This window comes from Hyperoodon ampullatus, assembly GCF_949752795.1.
Source record: "Hyperoodon ampullatus genome assembly, chromosome: 19".
Classification (NCBI taxonomy): Eukaryota; Metazoa; Chordata; class Mammalia; order Artiodactyla; family Ziphiidae; genus Hyperoodon; species Hyperoodon ampullatus.
The window spans coordinates 45,883,038-45,905,333 of record NC_136932.1 but is presented as its reverse complement, the minus strand read 5'-3'; positions in this window follow the sequence as shown (position 1 = coordinate 45,905,333).

Here is a 22,296-nt window from a genome sequence, read left to right as displayed (position 1 = left end):
TGTCTCCTGGGAAAAATTCTTTGGGGAAATCACTGCACCGTGCAAAATATAGATTACACAAATCTGTCAAGAAAATAGAAATATAAAAACATTAAGTGAGCAAAGTGTAATGTAACTTTATAAAGCTGTATTAACTGCTCACTCATAAGCAGACAAAGAAAAAAACACCTAGATATCAAATAGGAGGACAATTTGTTTTTTGGTAGAAGCAAGTTGAAGTGGTATATGCTTTAACATGGCCTCCAAGTGGATTTTTTCATTCCCTCAGCTTACTATATAGTTCAGACATCAAAGTACACTTCGTTTTATACACTAGCTAGCCGTCAAAGCTTCAAAGTGATTTTTAACAGTTCATTCTCAATAACAAGTTGGGTAAGACAACATCTGGGGGATTCTCTTTGCTTTTCAATTTAAACATGATTCACGGAGTCTTAAGGGATAAATGGGTAATAAACTAAAAACCCAAAATCTAACAAAGGTTTACTGTGAATCTACTTTTTTTTGCACAACTCTATGTTAAGGCTACTTGCGATTAAAAAAAAAAAAGTATATTAAGTTCCTGATCCCTAGTAAGTTTCCACAACTGAGATGGTTTCCTACCCCATCATCCCTAGTCTTTATAATACTTGCTTTTACCCCAAACTGCTCCTTACTGATTAGAGATAAAATAAATCAATGCAAAGAAAAAATATTAATCTAACTTAAATGGTAAAACAGCTCCAGCATACCAATTCTATCTTCAAAACTGAACTCCAGTTAGAACAATTTCTGGAAACTGAATCTGGATTACAAGACTGAACTCTCAATCATTTCAATTAATACTTACCAAAGTGCTGCCAAAAAAATTGATATTCCTCACTTTTGGCATTCTAGCTCTTTGCTAATCAACATTAAGATAAATCTGGTCCAAACAAGTTTACCATGAACACGGCCACTCAACACACACACACACACACACACACACACACACACACACACACACACACACACACACACACACACCCTCCTTTGTTTCTATCATAAATTTTGGGTTTTCTATCTTCAATTGATAACTTTCCTCTCAATTAAAAACCTATAAAGAGGTTCCTGATTTTGGCTGAAGATGAGCTCTGTCGTTCAGAAAAAAAGGGATCCATACATTGTAGAAGCAAAGGAACTCAAGACATACATATAAATTGTAATGATACAGCCACACGAATTCATGGGGTGGCGCTTTAAAAAATAAATGAATTAAACAAAATTCATCTGGATTTGTTTAAAGCTTGGTTTTTGATGACAGAAACTAATCCCTCTGAGAGCCTATGAATGAGAAATATACAGATGGAGAAAAAGATAAGACTTTTAAGTTTCAGTAACAGCAAGGTAAGTTTGATTGCTCTAGCTAGGTTTCTCCAACAGGGCTGAGTGCTACACAAAGCCGGTAACACTGTACTCGGGGAGAGACTTTAGCAGAGTTAATCGCTAACAACTATCAGGATTTCCTTTAACCACCATCTGACGGGGGCTGATCCCTCTTTCCACTAGCACCTCCTTCCTTTTCAGATTGTTTTTGCTGATTAAGGCAGTCCCAAGTACGAAAATGGTGAAGACAGTCTTAATGGACACGGATGCAGAACAGTTCCAAAAACCCACTCCTATCCTAACCTGCTTTTTTTTTTTTTTGGTTTACTGCATCAGATGCCACACAAGAAAGGGCTCCTCTTTTTATCCTCTGTTCATTTTACTACGCGACCGACATCGACACATCAGTAAAAAGAGATGAGGGTCCTGAATCTCCTTACCCTGCTGCACGGGTGAGATGAAGGGAGGGAAAGAAGAATGAAGGGTAGAATTAGAAAATCAAAATAAACTGATTAGATGGGGAGCTCTTACTTTCCATTCCATTTCCCCTTTTCTCACAAGGTTAAGTCGGCTGAAGTCGGGGTTGGTTAGAAAAAGCACACACACCTTGAGCCCTGGAAGGGAGGGAGGTGAGGTTCGCTCCGCAGCGCTCGCTGGGGCTCCGGGCTCCGCCCCGCCTGCCTGGGGCAGCTCAGCCCTCCTCGCCCGAGCCCCGGGAGGATGGAAGAGAAGGGGTTTCTAGCTGTCTTGGCAGGGGGAGGGGGAGGCGGCTGCTCCGGGTGCCAGGCTCTCTGAGCGCAGCACTCCGCGGCGCGCCGACACCCCCTCCCCCAGCCGGCTACCGCTCGCTCGCTCCCCCTTCGCCGCCGGAAGCCAGCCCCGCCCCCTCAACTCCATCCCGGCCCTTCTCGAGCCCCCTTCAGTCCGCACAGCCAATGGCGAGCCAGGGAGCCAGCGGAGCGACTCACCAAACAGCCAACTGGGGAGGCCCACTGGGAGGTCAGCCGCCCGGGATAGGCCAGCTACCCGCGGCCCCGGCCCTGGCACGGCTCCTCTTTGTTAGAGCTGCCCCCATCTCTCCAGGCCCCCACCCCGAAGCCTGCAGCCCGGCATCCCGGATGGGCCAGGTGATGCGGCGCCCCTTCTCCTGCTCCCCCGCCTACGCCCTGCCTGGATACTAGGAGTGACCCCCATCCAGGCAGTACCTCCCAGAGTGCATCAGACTTCCACAGCAATAGCCATCCGGAGACACCTGAGAGTAGAAAGATGCTCCCCAGGCCTCTCTGCCTCGCCCTTCTTTTCTCAGACTAATCAACTGCACTCTCTCATAACAGTGCATAGATTTAGGTTTGCATATTAGATCAGCTGCACACATCAATCCACCCTGTCTGAAACTCCTGCTTCCCGTGACGCAGAAATTAAGGGGGGAGGGGGGCGCATACTGGGAAGAGATTTATCTGGAAGTTGGTGCGCTGGGAGAAGGAATACATCAGATCACCTGCAACAAACAAAACACCAAAGACACACACACAGTTGGATCCAACCCAGCTCAGATACAAGCTATCTACATCCAATTAAACCCAAGCTAACCACTCCCTTAGCAGGTTTCAGTACAATTAGGAAACAAACATCTAAGTCTTGTTCAAGCCATACACCTAATATTAGAAAACACTCTCAGGAACTGCCAGGCCTCCGCGTAACTGGCAGGTTGCATCAACACTTCAATCACTAACGTCAATGTTAAGGGCCTAACACTGCTGGGATGCAATATGCTAAAGACTGTCGAATATTTTCTTAGGTATAGTGGTGAAGCAGTAGTAGGGGTTCACTTAAGAAAAACAAAGTGGGGATGGGGAAGGCAAGTTATTACCTACACTGTCACTTTTTTCCACAAAGTTCTTGCAACTAATGTTAAGTGTCTACCTCACACTACAATCCCACTTAGTTCCCAAGTGCTGTTGTTTTTTAAAAAACAACAACAAAACACTTTAAAATTAAGTAGCCTTTTCTTATGTGGAGCCCAAAGCATTTCATATATATATATATAACCTCAGTGTTCTGGGAAGATGGAAAAGGAATTGTGTGACATGCCCATTTAAAAGCCAGCTCTTTTTTCTAACCCAAATTAAAAGGCTTGGGCTTAAATAGATTTATGGAGGAACTTCATTGCTGTCTCACAGACTAGGTTCCAGATAAAAAGAAGCAAACGTGAAAATTTTATTTTAAATACTGCCCACAAAAGTCTCTCAAATTAGCTAACGAGTCCATTCCCTTTCCAAATACATCTGACCTAAACAAAAATCCTCAAAAGCACAAAAGCAGTTACAACTCTCCATATCATTTAGCAATTCTCTGGCATTTTCCATATTAAAATAACTAAACAGTACTTCAAGAAACTATTTTAAATAGCTGACCTAAAAGCTACTCTTATTTTTTTTTTTTTTTTTTTTTTGCGGTACGTGAGCCTCTCACTGTTGTGGCCTCTCCCATTGCGGAGCACAGGCTCTCGACGCGCAGGCTCAGCAGCCATGGCTCACAGGCCTAGGCGCTCCCGGCATGTGGGATCTTCCCGGACCGGGGCACGAACCCGCGTCCCCTGCATCGGCAGGCGGACTCTCAACCACTGCGCCACCAGTGAAGCCCTAAAAGCTACTCTTGATGACTAAGGTAAACAGCTGTGTCAGTACTTTCCTTCAAATTCTAGCCTTCTTGAAAAAGGCAATTTTTCTCTCTTTAAGGATTAAATAGAAACTAAGATTTAGGGAATTCCCTGGCGGTCCAGTGGTTAGGACTCCACGCTCTCTCATTGCCAAGGGCCTGGGTTCAATCCCTGGTCAGAAAACTAAAATCCCACAAGCCGCACTGCGCGGCCAAAAAAAAATCCTTCCAATATCACTCATAAGCCCATTAATTTGCCAAGACATCAAAAACAAACAAATAAACATGCCAGTCTCACCATTATCACAAATGTTCTTGACAATTAGATAATTCAGACAAAACTTCTAATATCCTCTTCTAAAATATAAATGAGGAACTGAGGGTATTTTGAATACCTAAAATAAAATTAAAAAATCAAATTTATCTTCATCTACACAGTCCAAGAAAACAGAGAGGAATTACAACTGTTCAACACAAGATCACAGGGGAAGCCCAAAACACTTCCTCCTAAAGAGGAACTCAAGTCCAATTTCTTTTCATGCCCCCCAAATGTACTCTATCTTATTACCACTACCCTAACAGAGACCCTTACTACGTCTGTGGGGGAAACTATAACTTCTTTCTACCTCCCTAATTCCACATAGCACTGCTTTCACATCCATTTGCTCTTCTCCTTAAGAACTACAGAAACAGTTCAATTTATTGCACATTTACTAGGTGCAAGCCCCTGTGTCAAGGGGGAAAAAAAAAAAAATATATATATATATATATATATATATACACACACACACATAAAATAAATAACAAGGACTTACTGTATATCACAGAGAACTATATTCAATATATTGTATTAAGTTATAATGGAAAAGAATCTGAAAAAATATACATATAAATGAATCACTTTTCTGTACACCTGAGAAATATTGCAAGTCAACTATACTTCAGTTTTAAAAAAATATACATAATAAATAATTATGATTTTATCATCATGGTAAACCTGTGAAATAGATATTTCCCCTATTTTTACAGACAAAGAAACTGAGGTCCAGAGAGGCTGAACAATCTGCTCTAGGTTACAAAGGTGATAAATGGAAAAGCCAAGTTTAGAAGTTGAGTATTCCTGGCTCCAAGTCTAATACTCCTATCCACTAAGCTCTACTGTGGCCCTCTGGTGCCTATGCCATCCAACCAAGCTTCCACTCTATGGCTATTGTATGTTCCACAATCTGGTACTATCCTATGTTATCAAACTTACTCTCCACCTTTCCTCAGCAGTTTACCCCCATAGCAGACAGACCGATCTGCTTGCTGTCTGTGTATCTTCCATTTCTACTTTCTTGCCATGACTTGTACTGTTATGACCATTCCATTTAAATCCTACCCATTCTTCAAGGCTCAGCTCAAATTCCACCTCCCTTGTGGAGCCTTCTTTAATGTCGTCAGCAATGATTCCTTTTCTGAATCACTACTACACAATTTAGTACCTAACTGTTCTGTTGTCTAATATGTGATTTGTCTTCCTAATTTAGACTGTAAGTCAAAGCTTATATTACACTTGTCTTTGTATCTTCTCCTTTCCCAGTTTTGCACAGTAAGTCATACATAGTAAAGTTCTCTATAAATATTTAGACCAGTAAACACTACAGCAAAAGAATCGTCCAAATCACGAAATGACCCAAGTTCTCATAACAGCCACCAAAGTTGAAATTATTAATAACTTCATTCATTTTCAAGACAGAACATATAACCAAATTTTAAGTCTGCCACTACTGACCAAGGACTTATCCACTCTGTGCTTCAACAATATCATGGACAAATTGCCAGGAGGGGATTCAAGAGGGCCCGTAATGTTTCTTGATCTGAGAACTAGTTACGTAAGTATGTTCAATTTGTGAAAATTCACTGAGCTGTACACTTAACGTGCACTTTCCTATACATATATTTTATCTCAATAAAAAGTTTTAAAACATCAAGTTTCAGATTGTATTATAAGAGAAACACACCTATTTTTAAAGCACATATGAATATTATATATATGTCTGTAGGTCCAAGAAAATATCTGGAAGTATATACACCAATCTGTCAACAGTAGTAACCACTGAGAGGAGGAAAAGAGGGGTACGGAGGAATGAAGGAGAAAAAATTTTTATATTTGTTTTACTCAATCTTTTAAAAGATAAAAAACATGCATTAATTTTGTAATTTTAATAGATTAGCTGAGTAGAATTACAAATTATTATTTTTGTAATTTTTAAACTTTCTGTGTTGAACATGCCTTACATTCATAATCAGCAAAAGATATTAAAACACGAAACAAACATACCATCTCTCAGAAACAGAAGGAAAAGATCAATGGGTTGGATTGAAAACTAGTTTAGGTAACATCCATCTATCTAGTCTGATCACTGTTTGCACTTCAATATTTCTTGAGTACTCTATTCTGCAAATTTCCCAAATGACATTTTTAACAAGCAAAAAAACCCAAAAAAGGTGCCTTTGATGCTTAATTTACTCAAATCAAAATAAATATACAGTTTTCAGCAGAACCAGATAACAAAAATAAAACAATAACAATGATCTATTCTGAACCTAAGCTAAACACTATTAAAAAGGCATTTTCCAAATCAAAACTACGAGGTACCACCTCACACCAGTCAGAATGGTCATCATTAAAAAGTCTACAAATAGGGCTTCCCTGGTGGCGCTGTGGTTGAGAGTCTGCCTGCCGATGCAGGGGACACAGGTTCGTGCCCCGGTCCGGGAAGATCTCACATGCCGCAGAGCGGCTGGGCCCGTGAGCCATGGCCGCTGAGCCTGCGCGCGTCTGGAGCCTGTGCTCCGCAACGGGAGAGGCCACAACAGTGAGAGGCCCGCGTACCACAAAAAAAAAAAAAAAGTCTACAAATAACAAATGCTGGAGAGGGTGTGGAGAAAAGGGAACCCTCCTACACTGTTGGTGGGAATGTAAATTGGTGCAACCACTATTGAGAACAGTATGGAGGTTCCTCAGAAAACTAAAAATAGAGTTGCCATATGATCCAGAAATCCCACTCCTGCACATATATCCAGACAATAATTTGAAAAGATACCTGCACCCCACCCCCCATGTTCATAGCAGCACTATTTGCAATAGCGAAGACATGGAAGCAACCTAAATGTCCATCAACAGATAAATGGATAAAGAAGATGTGGTATATATAAACAATGGAATGCTACTCAGCCAGAAAAAAATGAAATAATGCCATTTGCAGCAATGAAGATGGACCTAGAGATTATCATACATACCAAGTGAAATAAATCAGAAGCAGGGGGAGGATGAATTCAGAGACTGGGATTGACATATACTGATACTATGTATAAAATAGATAACTAATGAGAACCTACTTTATAGCACAGGGAACTCTACTCAATGCTCTGTGGTGACCTAAACGGGAAGGAAATCCAAAAAAGAGGGGATATACATATAACTGATTCACTTTGCTGTACAGCAGAAACTAACAAAACATTGTAAAGCAACTGTACTCCAATAAAAATTAAAAAAACAAAAGCGACAAATACCACATGATGTGACTTATATGTGGAATCTAAAATATGCACAAATGAACTTATTTACAAAACAGAAACAGACTCACAGACATAGAGAACAAACTTGTGGTTACCAAGGGGGAGGGGGGTGGGGGAGGGGTGGGGAAGGGAGGGATTGGGAGTTTGGTATTAGCAGATAAAAACTATTATATATAGATTGGATAAACCACAAGGTCCTACTGTATAGCACAGGGAACTATATCCAATATCCTGTAATAAAGCATAATGGCAAAGAAAAAAAATAAAACTTTAGTGTTAAAAAATAAGTAAATAAATAAATAAATAAAATAAAAAGGCATTTTCCCAAAAAAGACCCACTAGTGACATTTTACAAAATTCAAACACCCAAGAGACAGAACACAGACTTTGATGAGGAAATGTATTATTCACTAGACTTAAAGAGAACAACAGGTCTGAAAAAACAAGTGTGAAAACTTGGGGGAAAAAAAGAAAAAAGGCAATGCCTTGACTATTATTTCAATGTAGCAAGGTATTCTTTTAACCTTTTTTTAACTGGCTGCACTTTCTCTTTCAGACACCAGAGGGAAGTATAAAATCCATTCACTGTATCTTTGGGAATTCAATTCATTCATTCATTCACTCACATCACCACGTATTTACTGCATTCCTACATACCAGGAACTTCATTAGACCCCAGAGACAAAAAGATGAATAAGCTACAAACTCTGTCTTTAAGGTGCTTAGTCTAGTGAAGGGAGACACCAGTTTGGAAAAAAAAGGCAAACTAGGGCTTCCCTGGTGGCGCAGTGGTTGAGAGTCCGCCTGCTGATGCAGGGGACATGGGTTCATGCCCCGGTCCGGGAAGATCTCACATGCCGCGGAGCGCCTAGGCCCGTGAGCCATGGCCGCTGAGCCTGCGCGTCCGGAGCCTGTGCTCCGCAACGGGAGAGGCCACAACAGTGAGAGGCCTGCGTACCGCAAAAAAAAAAAAAAAAAAAAGGCAAACTACAACAAAGAATGCACATGAGAACCAAACCCCAACTTTTGCAAGACTGTGGGTTTGGGGCAGGACGGTTTGGCAGAGGGAGAAAAAAACATGTGTGCATATAAAAATTCATACTAGACAAACCAGCTTATCAACACTGGCTTATTCTCCTATTTACAACTTTCCCACCTTAATCTAAATGGAAATAGCTTCACTTAGAAGGTATCTTTAGGGCTTCCCTGGTGGCGCAGTGGTTGAGAGTCCGCCTGCTGATGCAGGGGACGCGGGTTCGTGCCCTCGTCCGGGAAGATCCCACATGCCGCGGAGTGGCTGGGCCCGTGGGCCATGGCCGCTGAGCCTGCGCGTCCGGAGTCTGTGCTCCGCAACGGGAGAGGCCACAACAGTGAGAGGCCCGCGTACCACAAAAAAAAAAAAAAAAAAAAAATTCTCATTTGAGATCAGGATAAATTACACTACACCCCCCTGCAAAGAGCATGTCAAGGATAAATAAATAAGTGGAAGTTTCCTAAATGTGCTCTCTCTTATGCAAGTTAAGTTTCCCAAGTTAGGAAATAGAGTACTCTGACAATTCACTTCCACCGATGCCTTTGAAAAGCCTCTGTAAAGGGACATCTTGGTTGGCAAATCATTTCCCCACCTAAATAATTCAAGCTTACATAGGAAAGATGAAGACTTTAACTGATAAAGCAGAATTAAAACTCAAAGTCACCAAAAGGGCAATGGAAACATTCGTGTGGTGTATTTTGCCCTAATCCTCAAAATGACTGTTGCATCTTTTGCTATGGTTTGGGATGTTTGGATTGTGTGTGTTGGGGGTGGAGAGTTGGAGAGAAGGAACAAGTTGTTAATTTCTCATACTGATGGAGTAGCACATGGTAGAAAAAGTAAAAGCCAACATCCTGAAAAAGTTTCACACACGTACACAAAATGAGACAGCAAACTTGTGAATCAAGCATGATTTGGCATCTTTAAATGAAGAGCCAATTCCCTTCTAGTGCCAAAGCCAATGGCTTCTCCTGTAGATAAAATGGCACAGTTCCTGAAAAAGCCCTGGACGCTGTTTCCCCACAATCCTATAATCTGTCAGAAGACAGAAAACAAAAAGAAGGCTCTGCCAGCCAGAAAAAGCAAATTATAACCAACACAGAGCCAACACTTTACTTCAGACAGAAGGAGCTTTTCTATGCATTTTTGGAAGGAAAGAGACAAAAGAAGCTTACCATTGCTCAAATAACCAAGGCAAACATTTTAACCAAATATCATCTTGGATAAGCATTTGATGCAATAGCCTGCTTTCTCATTTATACATAGCCTTAAAGAATATTTGCAACAAATTGGCCACAAAATACGAAGAATTTTTACAAGTCAATAAGAAAAAGAAACAACCGAAGGGGAAATTTTCAAAGGGCATGAACTAGTTAGTAGTCACAGAAGAAATACGTAAGATCAAGTATTACATATATTCCATATTGTTAGGAAGTAGTGGAAAGTGCCTTCTCCATACAGTCCCAAAGGTATTTTGGCTTGATAGTACTGCCAACTGCAAGCCTCCAGAATAAAAAGAAGAACAATAACAAAAGATAAGGGTGCCTCAAATCATCCTGTTGTACACTTTAATATCTTACAATTTTATCAATTATACCTTAATAAAGCTGGAAAAAATATACATTCCTAAAAATATATGATAGAAGCTTTGTGAAATATCTACTCTGGAAAAGAAACAAGAAACAAGTAGAATGGATACAGGTCAACTGCAAATCAAACCCAAAGGAACTAAAGTAAGAATTTAAGATGAACCTTTACCTATGAACTTGAAGCCAATCCCTGAGTCTACAATGAGCAAGACAGATGATGGCAGCAAATAACAGAAAGCCTAAATACAACCACAAATGTAAAGCATCTCCAAGAAAGAAAGCTTACTCCACTGTCTTTGCTGTAGAAGCAGACCATTCAGGCACCCCCATTCCAGTCACCAAACGCAAAAATAAAGCGAATAATGCCTGGGTGAGGCAAAAACAAGTACAGTCTTCCCATCAAAGAGGAAAAGAAACCAAAACCTTTCACTTGTCCTTGATACAAAGAGGTAATGGATTGTGGAACTGAAATTCCAGAAAAAAGGTTCAATTCCAACCTATGTAAAGCTAAGAACTTCATGTCACTCTGTTCTAAAATTAGCAATACACAGGTCTCCACTGAAAAAAATAATACACAAGATCCCAACTGAGCTGTCAGCAGGGTAAAGTTCTGAGCACGTCAGCAGACTATTGCTTAACCATTTCCCTTATCGGTTTTAAACATCAAAAGAACCACATCCCAGTTTTACTCTATTGTTAATGCTACTTTAGAGGCTGAGAAAAATTTAGTTCATCAGATTCAAATTTCAGGCATTTTCTAAGTACATTATAGGTAATGATGCCACCAATTCTATATTTAGACTCAGGTGTGGAACAAGGAGGCTAGTTTTGCCTGAAATGGCACTGTCTCTCTCTTTAAAGCCTAACTGCAAACATCACCTAAGCCTGCATTAAAATGTCTATATGGTGTTGCCTAAAATAAATTAAAATGCTTTTTCAATGCTTTTTTTGAGTGGTTCTATTGATTGGCTGTGACACTTTAAATATAGATAATAAATCACCACCACCAGTCCTTTAAACAGTCAGAATTTTAACTGCCATAGGGTGGCACTCACACCCTCACTTGAACCAAAAAGCCAAGATGGTAAAACCCTTGTGATAAGAAACCTCTAAAGTGATATTATAATAAACCTTTAGGAAATATTCTCTTTAATAAAAAGTTGTCTCATTATGGTTCCATAATTGTTACACTCCAGAAATTAGGATAGCAATCTTTTCCCAAATCCTGAGCTATTTTTTTCTGCAAATAGTATTTATAAAAATATATCACTGGGACTTCCCTAGTGGTGCAGTGGTTAAGAATCCACCTGCCAATGTAGAGGACACAGGTTCGAGCCCTGGTCTGGGAAGATCCCACATGCCGCGGAGCAACTAAGCCCGTGTGCCACAACTACTGAGCCTGAACTCTAGAGCCCGCGAGCCACAACTACTGAAGCCAGCTCTCCACAACTACTGAAGCCCGCACGCCTAGAGCTGGTGCTCCGCAACAAGAGAAGCCCCTGCAATGAGAAGCCCACGCACCGCAACGAAGAGTAGCCCCCACTCGCCGCAACTTGAGAAAGCCTGCGCGCAGCAATGAAGACCCAACGCAGCCAAAAATAAAATAAATAAATTTATTTAAAAAAAAATATATATATATATATATATATCACCTTTCTCAAAAGGAACTTAAGGGCTCTAAGAGACAGCATATTGCTAATTTTCACAACATCCCAATAAAGAACTATTATTTAGCATTTATATCACACTTTAACTTGCAAAAGTGTTTTACAATTATTTTCATTAGTAGTCATGCCTCACAACCACCCACTGAGCTAAACTGGTCCTGTTATCCTCATTTGACAGCTGCGAAAATTGACGTATCATAAAGCCAAGGTCAAGCCAGTCTGCTTTTCCAAGACCAGGGACCTGATCCTTAAATACAGTCTCATTCACTCACCAGTGTATAAGTATTGTTCATAACCCTAGTTAAACTAGGGGGTTTTTTGGTTGTTGTTTTTTTAAACAAATTTATTTTTGGCTGCATTAGGTCTTTGTTGCTGTGTGCGGGCCTTCCCTAGTTGTGGCAAGCGGGGGCTACTCTTCATTGCAGTGCGTGGGCCTCTCATTGTGGCGGCCTCTCTTGTTGCGGAGCACGGGCTCTAGGCGCCCGGGCTTCAGTAGTTGTGGCATGCGGGCTCAGGAGTTGTAGCTCGCGGGCTCCAGAGAGCAGGCTCAGTAGTTGTGGTGCACGGGCCTAGTTGCTCCGCGGCATGTGGGATCCTCCCAGACCAGGGCTCGAACCTGTGTCCCCTGCATTGGCAGGCGGATTCTTAACCACTGCGCCACCAGGGAAGCCCCTAAGCTAGGTTTTGAGAGAACAGGAATCTACCTAAAATGATGGTACAAAAACATTAAGATTATAATGCTTTGACAAAAATATATAACCACGTTGGAATACAAATAGGTAGGAATTTAGTGACAATGACACAGGAAGTTTTTTAGAAATAGGCTTCCAAAACCTCGCTGTCATCATACGAAAATGAAATGCTTTTCATCTCACTTGCTCCCTCCAACCACTACAATCAGACATTTATCTCCACCAGTCCAATGAGTAGCTCTACTCAAGATCACCAATAATCTCTAGGTTGCCAAACCCCACAGGTACTTCTCTGCTCTCATCTGAGACAGCAATGCAATACAGTGGTCCACTCCCTTCTTTACATGTTCTTTACTTGCCTTCCATACCATCATTTTTCCTGGTTTTCCTCCTACCTCACTGGCTACTCCTGCTCTGTCAGACCTCTCTTCTCTAGACACAAACCATTCTAGGTGACCTCCTGACAGAATTCCATGATTTCAACTTCTGTCTACATGTTGATGATCTCCAAGTCTACAATTCCAGCCCAGACTTCCCCCTGGAATGCCAGGCTTTTCTACCCAACTATCTTACAGCTCCAGTTGGCTGTCGAACAAGCAGCTCGAACTCGACATGACCAAAACAGAATTCTTGATAAATATGTTCTGCCACAGTCTTACCCATCTCAATAAATATAATCACCATTTATACACAGTAACCAGAGTATCTTTCTAAAATTACAAATCAATTCACATCATATCCCTGCTTAAAAGCCTCCAGAGGAAGCACACTACCCTAGCTTTCAAATCTCAACATCATATGGCCTCTGTCCTCTTCTTGCATCACTCTCCCTCTCACCCACCATATTCAAGCCACATTGGTCTTATTCCTGTTCCTCCAACATACGGAGTTCATTCCTCCTTAGTTTTGCACTGGAATGTTTGATCTGCTAATCCTTGTATCCTCCTGGATCTTAAATGCCATACCCTCAAGAGAGATATTCCCTATTCTCCCAATCTAAAGTAGCTATCCATTCATCCTCTAATACATCATTCTATTTTAATGCTCTGCAACTGATTTTTTTAAAGTTGTTTGTTGTCTGTTTACCCTCACTAGAACATCAGCTCCATAAGAACAGGGACTTTGTTTACCAGAGAATTGTTAGTTCCCAACACATACTAGAAACTCAATAAATTTGGCAGGCTTAGTTGTTAGGTGCTGCTGAACTTAAAAGGGTAAAAAAGACATAACCCCTACCCACAAAGAGCTCACAATCCAGTTGAGGAAACAAAACATTAGAATAATAAGTGTAATGCTAACAGGATACTAAAATATCAGAGCAGCCCAGAGCAGGAGTGATTAATTCTGACTTGGAAACTAGGAAGACTTCGCAGAAGAAATGAGCTATGAGCTAAATCCTAAAGATTAATCAGGAGATTCACTAGATTATTGGTTATGTCTGTCTGCCTGTTTTGGAAGTGTCCTTGGAGGGAAAGAAAACAGCCTGAGCAAAAACATAATGAGGAAAGGAGGAAGGAAGATGGAATCACGCATGTGCTATGTATCAGGCACTGTGGGTAATGAAGGGTTTGAAAGGGAAAGCGCATAAGTAGTCTTAGAACTTAGGAAGATCACTCTTGTGGCAGTGTGGTGGATCAAGTGAAGGATGATAAGACCTGAGGCATACAGACCAGTTAGGAGGTTACTGCAACGGTCCGAGTGAGAAATGAAAACGGTCTAATCCAAGACTTCAGCAATATGGCTGGAAAGGAAACGGCAGGTTTAGGAGACCTTGAAGGTTAAAATCAGACCTAGGTATCAACCAGATATGAGTGATGAAGGAGAAGGAAGAAACAAGGTCAAGTCCAAAGTTTTTGATTTAGGCAACTGTGTGGCTGTTAATACCATTCAACTAGGCAGGAAATCTAGAATGTTTAGATTTTGTGGGGAAGACAATGAATTCTGTGATGCCTATGCAATGCCTAGGTGGGTTTTGGAAATATAGGCCTGGATTCTAGGAGGGAAAGAGGGATGGTGCAGGCGAGAGGGAAAGAGAGAGAAACAGAGAGATTTGAGTTAAACCTAGACATCTGGAGAATTTGTTTGTGTGTGCAGTGAATTACACCACCTGTGAAAAGAAAAAATAACGACAGAAGGACTAAAGATTCGGCTGAAAGAGAAACAGTGATACAAGGTCCCAGAGCATTAACAGTATAGTGAAGAAAGGAAAGGCCAACATGAATATAGTAAACCCTATAGGTGTGGAAGAAAGAAGTAAAGATAATTTCCACTTGATAGCCTCTGAGAGAAAGGTGGGGGAGAGAGTAACAAAGGACTAGAAATTAATGATTTACCAAGAACAGGCAAATATCTAGGTGAGATATAGAAGCCTAATTGGATACCCAACAATCCCCTACTAAGAGGAAAGATCTTATTTTATCTAAATAAAAGTCCTTACTTAGAAATTTGAGATCTGATGGAAAACCAGAGTGTTTGTGGAAAAAAAAGGGCAGAGTAGAGACATGATCCAGAAACACTAGCAAATAGTTCAAATTATCTCTCAACAAAAAAGCAGTAGCAAAGGGAAGAGGATGGATGCCCAGCAGAGGGGTGCACCAGGTCTTCATTTTGGCTGCTCCAGGTCTTTGTTGTGGCATACGGGATCTTCGTTGCGGCATGCGGGATATAGTTCCCTGACCAGCTATCGAACCCAGGCCCCCCGCACTGGGAGCACCGGGTCTTACCCACTGGACCACGAGGGAAGTCCTCTCATTATGTATCTTTTAAATTATTTAAAATATATTCAAAAAAGAAATTAAGTTAAAAAATTCAAATATTTAAGAAGTTATACTTCTGGAATTCTTTAATGTCTTTAAAGACTTCTTTAAAATCTTCTTTAAAGTCTTCTAACCTCAGAATTTCTTTCTGAAAAATTTTACACAGGGACTTCCCTGGTGGCACAGTGGTTAAGAATCCGCCTGCCAATGCAGGGGACACGGGTTCGAGCCCTGGTCCGGGAAGATCCCACATGCTATGGAGCAACTAAGCCCGTGCACCACAACTACTGAGCCTGCGCTCTAGAGCCCGCGAACCACAACTACTGAGCCCACATGCCACAACTACTGAAGCCTGTGTGCCTAGAGCCCGCGCTGGGCAACAAGAGAAGCCACCGCAATGAGAAGCCCACACACCACAACGAAGAGTAGATCCTGAGAAAGCCCGTGCACAGCAATGAAGACCCAGTGCAGCCATAAACAAACAAACAAACAAACAAATAAATAATTTACACAGTAAAATTCATTTTGTAGTGTTCAGTTCTGAGTTCTCATAAATTCATATAACTATAACCACAAACAAGGTACAGAACAGTTCTATCACCTCACCAAAATATCCTCATGCTACCCCTTTGTAGTCAAACACTTCACCTACCCTTAACCCAAGGCAATCACTGATCTGTTCTCCATTGTCCCTATAGTTTTGAGTTTTCCAGAATGTCATATAAATTCAATCATGTAGTGAGTATTTTTTTTAATTGAAGTATAGTTGATTTACAAAGTTGTGCTAGTTTCAGGTGTACAACAAAGTGATTCAGTTATATATATATGATATATATATATCACATATATATATACACACACACACATATATACATTCTCTTTCAGATTATTTTCCATTATAGTTTATTATAAGATATTGAATATAGTTCCCTGTACTATACAGTAGGTCCTGGCTGTAGAGAGTAGCCTTTTGAGTATGGTGGCTTCTTTCACTTACCATGATGCACATGAGATTCATTCATGTTATTGCATATATGAATAGTTCCTTTTTGTTGCTGAGTAGTATTCCATTGTATGGATATATCACAGTTGGTTTTTCCATTCCAAAGTTGAGGGACATTCAGGTTGTTTCCAGTTTTGGATGATTACCAATAAAGCTGCTATAAATATTCACATACAGGTTTTTATGTCAGAGGTTGTCATTTCATTTGGGTAAACACCTGGGTCATATGGTTAAGTGTATGTTTTACTTTATAAGAAACCACCACAGTGTTTTTCAAAGTTCCAATTGTTCCACATCCTCATCAGTCCATAATCCAGACAGTTTTCTTTTGTTGTTTTTTAGTCATTCTAATGGCACATCTCATTATGATTTTAATTTGCATTTTTCTAATGACTAAGATGTTGAGCACATTTTCATAAGCTTCTTTGCCATCCATATATCTTCTCTGCTGAAGTCATTCAAATCTCTCACCCATTTTTTTAATGGTGTCATTTGCTTTTCTTCTTGATGAGTTTTGAGCTCTTTATACATTCTATATACAGTTCCTATCTTGATATGTGACTTGCAAATACTTTCCCCCAGTCTGTGTCTTGGCTTTTGCAGAGTAAAAGTTTTAAATTTTGATGAAGCCCAATTTACCAATTTTTTCTTTTATGGATCTTGCTTTTGGTACTGTATCTAAGAACTCTTTGCCTAACTCAAGGTAACAAGGATTTTCTCCTGTTTCATTCTAAATATTTTATAGTTTTCCATTTTACATTTAGGTCTGTGATTGATCTTGAGTTAATTTTTACATAAGGTGTGAAGTGTGGGTTGAGGTTCTTTTTTCTTTTTTTGCGTATAGATATCTAGTTGTTCCAATGACTAGCGGTTGAGAAAACTATCCTTTCTCTGTTGACTTGCCTTTGCACCTCCGTCAAAAATCAAACAGCCCTATTTAATAGTGTGGGTCTATTTCTCTATTCTGTTCATTGATCTATATATCTATCCTTTTGCCAATACCACACTGTCTTGGTTACCGTAGTTCTTCAGTAAGTCTTGAAATCAGGTAGTATGAGTCTTCCAAATTTGTTAACCTTTTTCAAAATTGTTTTGGCTATTTTGGTCCCATATAAATTTTAGAATCAACTTGTCAAGGATTTTTTAAGCTTCCCCAAAAGTGTCTACTTAGAGATGGAAATTGGCTGCCTAGGTTAACCTTAAGAAAGACGATGGGGGTACGGGCTTCCCTGGTGGCCCAGTGGTTGAGAATCCACCTGCCAATGCAGGGTACACGGGTTCGAGCCCTGGTCTGGTAGGATCCCATATGCTGCAGAGCAACTAAGCCCGTGCGCCACAACTACTGAGCCTGCAAGCCACAATTACGGAGCCCGCAAGCCACAACTACTGAAGCCCACGCACCTAGAGCCTGTGCTCCGCAACAAGAGAAGCCACCGCAATGAGAAGCCCTCGCATCACAATGAAGAGTAGCCCCCACTCACCACAACTAGAGAAAGCCCACGTGCAGCAACGAAGACTCAACACAGCCATAAATAAATAAATAAACAAACAAACAAACGATGGGGGCATTGTAAGGGTTGGAAATTCTAGGCTTATTTTTCAAGGTTCTGATTTTTCACTTGCACAGCTGTTTTGAGATTTCCTTGCAGTTGTGCAAAAGGGAAGAAAAATGCTTTGTATAAAGATATTTATTAATATTATTTGGTACAATAAAGTTGAAAACACAATTTTCCTAAGAAACATGCTATTTATTTCAAATAGTGAAAATTAAAATGTTAAACTTACTACTATACTTTACAAACAACAGTCCCTCTGCTGCCAGTAATCCTAACTCCAAGTCATCCTTCAGGTGTTACATTGAACATTCTTTCATCCATCCACATGCCTTTCTTGATCCCCCAAATATGGGTTAAGAGTTAACATGTTTCCATTGCACGCTGGGGTTCTCTACATCCCTCTTAACACGTTATATTCTATAACTGATAGCTAACTTTGTTTCTCCCATCAGGACATAAACTGGGTGGGCAGAACTAGCTACACTAGCTAATTCATTCTTAGCTCCTAGCACAGAGCAGGCAATGCATTAATCTTTGTTGTGAATGACCAACTGCTTTGAATGACAGGAAGAAACTGAAAAGAGAATGTCCTACCTTGTAGACATATTGTAAAAGGAAACCTCCAAAAGAGTAAAAGGGGATAACCGCTGCTAAAAAGGAGAGATCTTGGGGCTTCCCTGGTGGCGCAGTGGTTAAGAACCTGCCTGCCAACGCAGCAGACACAGGTTCGAGCGCTGGTCCAGGAAGATCTCACATGCCATGGAGCAACTAAGCCAGCGTGCCACAACTACTGAAGCTCCTAGAGCCTGTGCTCTGCAACAAGATAAGCCACTTCAATGAGAAGCCCACACACTGCAACGAAGAGTAGCCCTGCTCTCCCCAACTAGAGAAAGCCCACGTGCAGCAACGAAGACCCAACACAGCCAAAAATAAATAAATAAATTTTTTTTAAAAAAAGGAGAGATCTTCAATGAATACATGAAGAAATGGAGGGCAAACCTATAGGTTAAACGAAAAACAGTAGACATATGAAATCATTCTGTATGGACCTATTTGGATACTGTTCCAAACAAACAGTTGAAAAATTATTGAGATAATTGGGGAAATGTGAAAACTAACTGGATAACTGATGCTATTAAGAAATAAATTGTTAATTTTTTGTGGGATTTCTTTTAGTCCTTATCTTTTAGAGATATATACTGAAATATTTATTCATGAAATTATGATATCCTGGATTTTAAAAAAATAATGTAGGTGGGTTAGTGGGTAGGGGGTACATAGATGAAACAAGGCAGGCATGAGTTGACAATTATTATAACAGAGTGATAGGGGTTCATTATACTGTTCTGTCTACTCTTGCATATATTTGAAATTTTCCATAATAAAGGGGTAAAAAGATAACATATCTACAGATTTTCTTTTTAACATTAAATCCCCAAGGAAAGGGAGAAAAAGAAAAGTATGGGAAGCTAAGCCTTGAACCAAGTCAAGACCCTAGGGATGTCTGTGATTCCCAGCATTTGATTCTCCAGTCAAAGCCAGACATCCTGTTCAATGTCAATATTAAAAATGCTTAGCTAAAATATACCAACAACTTTTTTTTTTTTTTTTTTTTTTTTTTTTTTTTTTTTTTTTGTGGTACGCGGGCCTCTCACTGTTGTGGCCTCTCCCGCCGCGGAGCACAGGCTCCGGACGTGCAGGCCCAGCAGCCATGGCTCACGGGCCCAGCCGCTCCGCGGCATATGGGATCCTCCCAGACCGGGGCACGAACCCGCATCCCCTGCATCGGCAGGCGGACTCTCAACCACCGCGCCACCAGGGAGGCCCTACCAACAACTTTTAAACACTCTGCAAATTCCTTCCTTTCATAAAACATGCCTTTGCTTATATTTCAAAATCATGAACTAAAAAAAAAGCACCTAAATTACACCAAATTGTCCTTCCAGAAAGCAACAACAGCATGTATATCTTTCACTTACCATCAGGCATATTTATTTCAGTGTTTTCAGTTATTATATAAATGGTGGAAAGCTGTGTGGTAGAGGAAGACTGCACAGAGTTAGTTGACTTGAGTTCCCAATCCCAACTCTGAACTAACCTGGTATCACTGATTCAAAATTATCCTGTGGTCTTCAAATCAAATCTTCTGAGGTTTTGGTTCATAAAAATCACCTAGCTTGGGACTTCCTTGGTGGCACAGTGGTTAAGAATCCACCTGCCAATGCAGGGGACACGGGTTCGAGCCCTAGGCCGGGAAGATCCCACATGCTGTGGAGCAACTAAGCCCGTGCGCCACAACTACTGAGTCTGTGTTCTAGAGCCTGCGAGCCACAACTACTGAAGCCCGCACGCCTAGAGCCTGTGCTCCGCAACAAGAGAAGCCACTGCAGTGAGAAGCCCGTGCACCGCAACGAAGAGTAGCCCCGCTGGTCAAAACTAGAGAAAGCCCGCGCACAGCAACGAAAACCCAACGCAGCCAAAAAAAAATCACCTAGCTTCTAATCTGAGGTACTCAGTGGAACAGATTCCTTTTTTCCCCCCCATATCTATAATGGAACTGATGTTAGAAAACGCAGTTTTCAGGATTTCCCTGGTGGTCCAGTGGTTAAGAATCTGCCTTCCAATGCAGGGGACGTGGGTTGGATCCCTGGTCGGGGAACCAAGATCCCACATGCTGCGGGGCAACTGAACCTGCGCGACACAACTAGAGAGCCCATGTGCCGCAACTACAGAGCCCACACGCCACAACTAGAGAGGAGCCCATGTGCCACAACAAAGACCCAACACAGCCAAAAATAAAAGAAGGAAGGAAGGAAGGAGAGAAAGAAAGAAAAAAGAAAGAAAGAAAAGGCAGTTTTCTAAGTCTGGTAAACCACTGAGAATAGGAAAAGAAAATGTACAGCTGATGTGCACACTAATTTCCTTTCACTGAAAAATTTACAAACATATATGCTTTTAAGCAGGAATGGTATCCTTATTTAATTAAGAGTAATACCATTCTTTCCACTAAGATGAGAAGTTTTGTGTTTTATTCTTGCTTGCAACCTAAAAGCTGCTAATTTAAGCCAAGTATGTAACACATTAAAAAATGTAAAAATAAGTATGAACTACTGTTGAGAAAGTACTGAGTGCCACATCTCCATTAAGCCAATCCCTCCAGATGATGTGAATGAACAACATATTAAGCAACTGGAACTTAGACTCACAGGGTCATCATGCTGCCTTTAACTATTACACCCTAATGATTTCTAGATCTGCATCTCCATTCTAAACCTCTCTGCCGAACTCTAGACCCAAATATCCAGAAGCCTATTGGACATTTGCTCCTGGATTTCCCAGACACCTCAAACCTAACATACCAAAATCAAACTCATTTTCCCTCAAATGTAACACCCTCTTATTCCTGTATTCCCTATCTTGTTTAATGACATCACCATCCACTTAGTCGCCCAAGCAAGGAATTTCAAATCCATCTTCGACAACTCCTTCTCCCTTACACACTCCCCAACATAAAGTCAATAAGATCCTTCTAGTCAGTCTCCTAAAAAGCTCTTTAATCTGTCTACAATTCCATCACTACCACTGTAATTGAGATCTTCAATATCTCTCAAGCAACCATCACACCAGTCTCATAACGAACTGTCTCCCTGCAGCCAATTTCTCCTTTTAAAATCTAACTTCCACACTGTCAACAGTGTTACTTTTCTTTTTTTTTAATTTATTATATTGAAGTATAGTAGATTTACAATGTTGTGTTAATTTCTGCTATACAGCAAAGTGATTCAGTTGTACATATACATTCTTTTTCATATTCTTTACCATTATGGTTTATCACAGGATATAGGACCTTGCTGTTGATCCATCAGCGTTACTTTTCTTAAATAGTGATCTGAACTCTTCCATAGCACCTACAAAATAAAATTCAGACCCCTCACCAAGGCCATCCACAATTGGGCCCCAACCCATCTTTCATCTCACGTCCTTCCACTTCTACCTCATACCCCATGATCTACGCACATTAAACCACTAGCCTGAGGGTCCATACTCTTATACCCTTGTGCAAGTTGTTCTTTGCACTTTTTTTTTTTTAATTCTATTTTTTTATTTTTATTTTATTTATTTATTTATTCATTTTGTGGTATGCGGGCCTCTCACTGTTGTGGCCTCTCCCGTTGCGGAGCACAGGCTCCGGACGCGCAGGCTCAGTGGCCATGGCTCACGGGCCTAGCCTCTCCGCGGCATGTGGGATCTTCCCGGATCGGGGTACGAACCCGTGTCCCCTGCATCGGCAGGCGGACTCTCAACCACTGCGCCACCAGGGAAGCCCTGTTCTTTGCACTTTAAACACTATCTTCTCCAATCCTTTTCTGTTGAAGCAGCCAAATTGTATTCAATCCTCAAGACTCAATTGATTCTTCCTCCAGGAAGCCTTTTCCA